Source organism: Phodopus roborovskii, unplaced genomic scaffold, assembly GCF_943737965.1.
Source record: "Phodopus roborovskii unplaced genomic scaffold, PHOROB, whole genome shotgun sequence".
Lineage (NCBI taxonomy): Eukaryota > Metazoa > Chordata > Mammalia > Rodentia > Cricetidae > Phodopus > Phodopus roborovskii.
In genome coordinates, this window is record NW_026126461.1 from 7,199,657 (window position 1) to 7,206,710 (window position 7,054).

Consider the following 7,054-nt stretch of genomic DNA (forward strand, 5'->3'; position numbering starts at 1 on the left):
AGCTGGGGCAGGTCAGCCTGACCCTGGGATGGACAGGGTCCTCCTCGCTGCTGCTGGGGGGGGGTCACTGGGGAACTGTATGCATGTGAGTGAGAGATAAAGGGATTGCTGCATCTGTGTTTCAACATCAAAGCCTTAGGTCCCAGAGCTCGAGCTCATTGCTCTGATCTCCACAGCCATTTCCTGCCTACACCCTGCTCAGTTTCCACATGCCAGCGGCGAAGGCAACAGGGACAGCAGACATCACAGCCCCCCTTCCCTCTACCTGCTGTGTGCCAGCTTCAATCAATCTGAAGCTCGCTGATGGATGGCTGAAGTCTGAACTTGCCGAACTTCCAGCGGGAGAAGCAGGCTGGGGAGTCAGGCTCCCCAGCTAGGGGGGGCAGAGCTTGATTTGGGGAAGGGTTACTCCCTAGGACCTGCTCCAAGTGCCCACTTCTTTTCCCTTCTCTGGAGAGGGATCTTATTCTGTCAGGGCTGTTCCCTAAGGGAAGCATGTTTGTATTCCCTTCCTGTCCTTCTTTTCTCATTTTCTAAAACAGGGTCTCTCTACATAGCCCCTACTGTTCTGGAATTTGCGCTGTAGACCAGGCTGGTCTCAAACTCAGAGATCCACCTGCTTCTGCCTCCCTAGTGCCCTTTTGTAGTTCTTATTAAAATCCTAACTTCTGATTATAAATGCTGTGTGGGGACTAGGAAGAACTCACTCAGTAAAGCATTTGCCATGGAATCTCAGGCACCTGAGCTTCATCCTTAGCATCAAGTAAAAAGCCTGGTTTTGTGGCACACTTGTAAGGTCAGCCCTGGAGAGACAGAGATCAGCAGATCCCTGGGCAGACAGCTTAGCCTAACTGGCATGCTGCACGTCTCAGTGAGAGACCCTGTGTGGAGACTTCTGAAGAATGATTCAAAGTTGACCTCTGTGCTTGCACATTTCCCTGCAAAATTAAAGACAAGACAAACCAACAGGTGTATGGCCACTTCGGAAAAAACTGGAAAACGGAGAAAGGTATAATTTGTTTTTCAAGACAGGGTTTCTCTGTGTGGTACCCAAAGGTAGGGAGGGGGGATGTAGTGAAGGTGTCTGGGCTTAGGGCAGGGTCCCATTTTAGTCTGTGTTCACCGTCAGTAGCACTGTGACACATGCCACAGACTGGGCAACCTATAAAGGAAGGGGATTGACACTGGCTCACCGTTCTGGGGGTCGTGGGTGAGCAGCCATATCTGATGGCGGCCGTCTTGATAGCAGATCATGATGTAGTTGAGAAACTGTGTGTGTGTGTGTGTGTGTGTGTGTGTGTGTGTGTGTGTGTGTGTGTGTGCATGTGTCCTGATCTTATTTATTTATTTAGAGGCTGCAGAGATAGTTTAGTGGTTGAGAGCACTTGCTGCTCTTGCCAAGTCCTGGGTTTAGTTCTCAACACCCACATGGCAGCTCACAGCTGAAAAGTTTCTGCACCCCAATAAACCTTTCCTAGGACATAGCAATCCAAATCAGACCAAATCAAACCGAATTAGAAAAAGCCCAGGTTTAGTGGGTAAAATGCTCCCAGATGATCCCCCCTCCCCCCCAGAAGGGGAAGAGACACCGGAAAACCACATGTCCGTTTTCTGGAGGGGCAGTTTAAATAACCTTTGGGAGTGGTCTTGAGCATCTCTGGGCGAGGGGTCATTATTTGGTCATTATTTCTGAGATGTGGTAGGGTTTGAAGAGAGATGGGGGAGGAGGCTTGGGGTGGAACTTTCACCAGAACATTCCAGACTTTTTAGGTATATGGATGCATGGGGCTGGGGTGAAGCTTCCGCCAGAACAACAACCACCCATAACTCCAGTTTCAGGGTGTCACACTCAGGTACATACACACAAGCAAGCAAGGGAACCTTACTCATGAAATAAACAAATCCTTAAAATTTATTATCACTATTGTGTGTTGGGGTGGCATGTGCACATATTTGTACCACAGAAGGCATGTAGAGGTCACAGGACAACGCTGTGGTCACTTTTATGCAGGGGTTGGACTCAGATTGCCAAGTTTGTGTAACTTGCTGAGCCATCTCACTATTTTGCCGTCCCCTGTCCATATTCTGATAAAGCCACCGGTCTCAGCCCTGGGGCGTATGCTTTAAAATCTATGTAGTCCCCATCACCTTCCGGTGGGCTTTCTGAGCCCCACAGCCGACTGTGTTTCCACCCTCTTAGTACCTTACAGTATGGAGAGGGTAAGCCTGTTCCCACAGAAGGCCTCTCCCTCTGCCTTCCCACTTACCCCAACTCTAGCCTATTACCACTGCTCGGGCCGTCGGATGTCTCTTGTATGGGGCAAGCTATGCCTCGGGATGCCTTCCCCTCCTCAGCCCAGGCTACCCTGACTCTGCATGTTTTATGAGTATCCTGGTGATATGTAGTTTCCTAGCTCCCAGGATCACCAGCTTCAATATTACATAGACATGGATGCCTGGTAGGAAGAATAATGCCCCCACCCCACAAGACAGCCCTGCCCTGACCCCAGAACCCATCAAATGTGACCTTGAAGACAAAAGGATTTTTAGAAAGCTGAAGAGAAGACGAGGACCAAGCTGGTTATCTAAGTAGATTCAGAGTCACCATAGGACTCTAATAAAGGGGGAGGGGCCAGAGGATGGCGGACTTGGAACTGAGTTTGAAGATGGGGAGGAGCTGAGTGCTCCCACACCCCCAAGTCTGCTGGAAGAGTCATCTCTGTTGATACCTTAGTGCTGCCCCTTGGGGCCCAGGTCAGAACTCCAGTGTTCAACATGTGGAGTAACCCTGTTGTTTGGAACACAACTGTGATTCAGACTTGTGAAGCCGTTGTCATGAGACATAGCCTTTTCTTTTTTCTTGTTTGGTTTTCTGAGACAGGGTTTTTCTGTGTGATAGTCCTGGCTGTCCTGGGACTCACTGAGATCCCCCTGCCTCTGCCTCCCAAGTGCTGGGATTAAAGGCGTGTGCCACCAATGCCTGGACAGGCTTTTTCTTTTGGGCCACAAACCAGCTCCCAAATCATGACCTGCAGACTTCTTCCTAGTTATGAACGCTTGGCCTTAGCTCTTATTTTAATCCATTTGTCTTACTCAGGGCTTTTTACCTTTCTTTCTGTACATTTTACTTTCCTGCTGTCTCTCTGTCTGTCTGTCTGGCAGCTGTCTGGCTTCTGGCCCCAGGCATGTCCCTCTCTTTCTGCTGGTTCTCTTCTTTCTCCTTTTCTCTCCCCAGCCTAGATTCTTCCTCCTACCTACTCTCTTCACCTGCCAGCTCTGCCGTCCCTGTCCTGCCCAGCTATTGGCCATTCAGTTTTTTATTAGGCCGAGCAGGTGCCTTAGGCAGGCAAGGAGAAACAGCAACATATCTTTTCATAATTAAACAAAATGCAGCAAAGACAAATGTAACACACAGTTAAAGTAATAAGCAAATGTGCATAAGCAAATATAACATGCCTTTACACAGTTAAAGTAATATTCCACAGCATAAACAAATATAACACACCTTTACACAGTTAAAGTAATAAGCAAATATGCATAAGCAAATATAACATGCCTTTACACAATTAAAGTAATATTCCACAGCATAAACAAATATAACACACCTTTACACAGTTAAAGTAATAGTCCACAGCATAAACAGATGTAACACACCTTCACATGGTTGACATAATATCTCACGACATACAGTTGCAGATAGTCAAAAGTAAATCATCACTGTCCACTTTCAGTGCGAGGTGCAGAATTGAAGGCCATGGCTTGACACCATCTGAAGTTAGGGTGAGTCTTCTCACTTCCATGAACCCAGTGTAGCTAATGGCTCACGGGTGTGGCTGCAGGTTCATTGCCTGGGAAATTCTAGATTGTGCCAGATTGACGATGCTAACTGTCACAATAGCAGCCCATCGACGTCACAAAAACATCGGTCTTAACTGTCCTCGAACCCCTGCTATGTCTCTGCTGGAAGATGAAATTCTGTTAGGTTCTGAACAGTGGGAACGTTCCTGTGCTGTGGGGTTGGGGGGTCCTTACTTAGGTGGCACCTGCAAACTTTTTTAAAAAGAAAAGAGAAATTCAAACAACAAGAACAAACCTTAGGAGGAATCGGGGAGGAAGGATTATCTTCATTTTTCTTCAGACTTGGAACAATTGTTAAAAGTAGAGTGGAGGCAGAGGGGAGGAGAAGGGATCGGTAGGCCTCTTCCGGGGTGTCTAGGAAGAACAGGGTCTTCACTGGTATTGGTGAAGGGGATTTGGCCTGAGGACAGAAAGGTCAGTGACAAAGCCCAGCCCTACCAGGACCATTTAACTTTCAGAACCTGTCCCCAGTCCAGGATGGTGGCTGGAGCAAAAGGCCAGAGCGTTCACGGATAGACTGCTTGATGATTCCATAGGCCCCACAGCCTTCTTGGATGTGGTCAAGGGAGTGGCTGTGACCACTTGATGTTGCCTGTGACTTTTGAGTAGAAGAAACCAAAAGGAAAACCACAGCTGAGCACATCATGTTAAACCGCGGGAACCCAAGAAGCTGGGAAGTCTGAAAGGCAACGAGGGAGTTAGATCATGAGGAAGAGGCCGCAAAAGAACTGTTCTTTAGAGAGTACGGAAAGAAAATAACTGTTAACCCGAAGCCATGCAAAAGGCCTGGTTTTTTACCCAAAAGCCCACGCAAGTCAACCCAGAACTCCTGGAGGTCTGAAGCAAGAGAAACCAGAGGTCAAGGCTAACCTGGGCTGTGCAGTGAAAATTTATCTTAAAAATAAATCATGAAAAAAAAAAAGAGATATTTTCAAGTAAAAAAAATGGACTGGAATTTTTAAAATCAGTCAAAACAAGGAACAGTGAGGTGGAGTGGGCAGGAAACGAAAGGCAGGTGTTGTCAGTATCCAGGCATCTGTACCGGCCTGTCCTTGGGGTCCTGACAGGATCCGCCCTCAGCTGCAGCCTCGAAGACACCACCTGTGCACATTCACTGCGTTCCCTTTTAAAAGGGCCCTGCCTGTCTCCCATCCTGTCTCTTTCCCTTCCTCTCTCTCTCTCTTCCTCTCTCCCCTCCCTGTTCCTCCCCTTTCCACTTCCCTCCTCCTGCTCCTGTTTCACCGGTCTCCTCCCCCCCCCTTTCCCTAATGAAAAACCCCTCTGCTTGAACCCTGTGGCATGGCGCCTCTCTCTGTCTCTCTGTCTCTGTCTCTGTCTCTGTCTCTGTCTCTGTCTCTCTCTCTCTCTCTCTCTCTCTCTCTCTCTGTCTTTCCCCTCTCTCTCCCCCTCTCTCTCACCACCTTTCTTAAATTACAGCAGATGTGTGGGTGTCCTGTCCAAAGGTGACAGCTCTAATTTGTATAAGCTGTTGATGTGACACATTAGCTAGAGCTCACACCGCCTGCCCGGGAAAGGTTCCTTGATCACCATACTGAGAGGTGACAACTGGAAAGAGAAAAAGATCAACTTAAAACATGTGAGGAACAGGAAGTTACATACAGATGGGGAAGAGAAAAACAGTCAGTTCACACCCAAACACATCCAAATTACACTAAACACAAACTGACTAACATTTTAATTAATGCTGGCAAAACCAAAAAAAAAAAAAAAAAAAAAAAAAAAAGCCAGACATTACAGACCTGAACAGCCGCCACATGCCGTCAACAGCGGAGGTGGAAAGACATGAAAAGAGGCTGGCAGCAGCGGGGAGGCTGTGACAGGCAGTGACTTGGACACTTTCATAAGAGTGGGTGTTCAGGAAGAGACCTCTGCAGTGGAAAACGAAGCATTCAGAAGAAAGTCACAGCAGCTATAAATGTGTTCTGTTAACGCTGGGCTCCAGAATTGTACCAATTCATAGGGAAAACGGGCAGATTCTCAGTTATACTGACGGGGCAAGCAGACCAAAGGAAAGCCAGCTAGGAAGGGTGCATAGCCATGCCAAGTCAAGTAAGCTAGTTCAGCCTATGGCATTTATTCCTAGTGCAAAGGGGCCTTGTGTCCACTCTGCATGGTCAGAGCTTAGGTCTCATATTCCTGTGTAACAGCTCAGGCTGTCCTGGAAGTCTCTCTGTAGACCAGACTGGCTTCGAATTCAAAGAGATGCACCAGCCTCTGCCTCCCGAGTGCTGGGATTAAAGGCTTGTTGGATCTTAAATTTTCATTCCAGTGGTGTGGTTGATAAGCAGAGTGTAACCCTGAGCATGCATTTAGATTTTAAAGAAGATGCTGACTTGAGAAGGGTTTTTGTCAAATGGTATTTTTACAATTTTCTTTTAAAATGGTGCTTTTCTCTTCTTGTTTAATCCTTGGATAGAAAAGACATTGCATTTCTGTTATATTTCTCACAGGATTGAGAGAGGGCTTGCCAGAGATCTGTAGACTGCTGAAGATTAAAAAAAAAAAATTGTGTGTGTGTGTGTGTGTGTGTGTGTGTGTGTGTATAGCAACTTTATACAACAACTTTGTACAATAAACTTGACAATTCATATAAAAACAGATAACATTTGGAAAATAATGACTTACTAAGACTGGACAAAATGAAGTAGAGGCTGAATGTGGTGGTATACATTTGTTAATTCCCAACACTTGTGAGATTTGAGGCAGTGGGGTTAGAAATTTAAGGCCAACCACCTTGGTGGCTGCTTTAGATCTGCAATGATACTGTCTTAGATTTCTATTGCAGTGAGTGACCATGGCAACTCTTTCTTTTGGCGGGGGTGTCGTTTGAGACAAGGTTTCTCTGTCCTGGCTGTCCCGGAAAGCTTTGTAGACCAGGCCTGTCTCTGCCTCCCGGGTGCTGGGATTACAGGCATGTGCCACCAATGCCCAGCCATGACAACTCTTATAAGGAAAACATTAGATGGGGTGACTTGCTTACAGTTTCAGAGGTTCATGGTGGGGAGCATGGTGGCGTGCAAGCAGACATGGTGCTGGCTACCACTTGATCAGAGGGCAACAGGAAGTGGACTGTGACATGGGGCAGTGTCCTGAGTATAGGAAACCTCAAAGCCCACCTCCATAGTGACACACTTCCTCCACCAAGGCCACACCTACCCCAACAAAGCCACGCCTC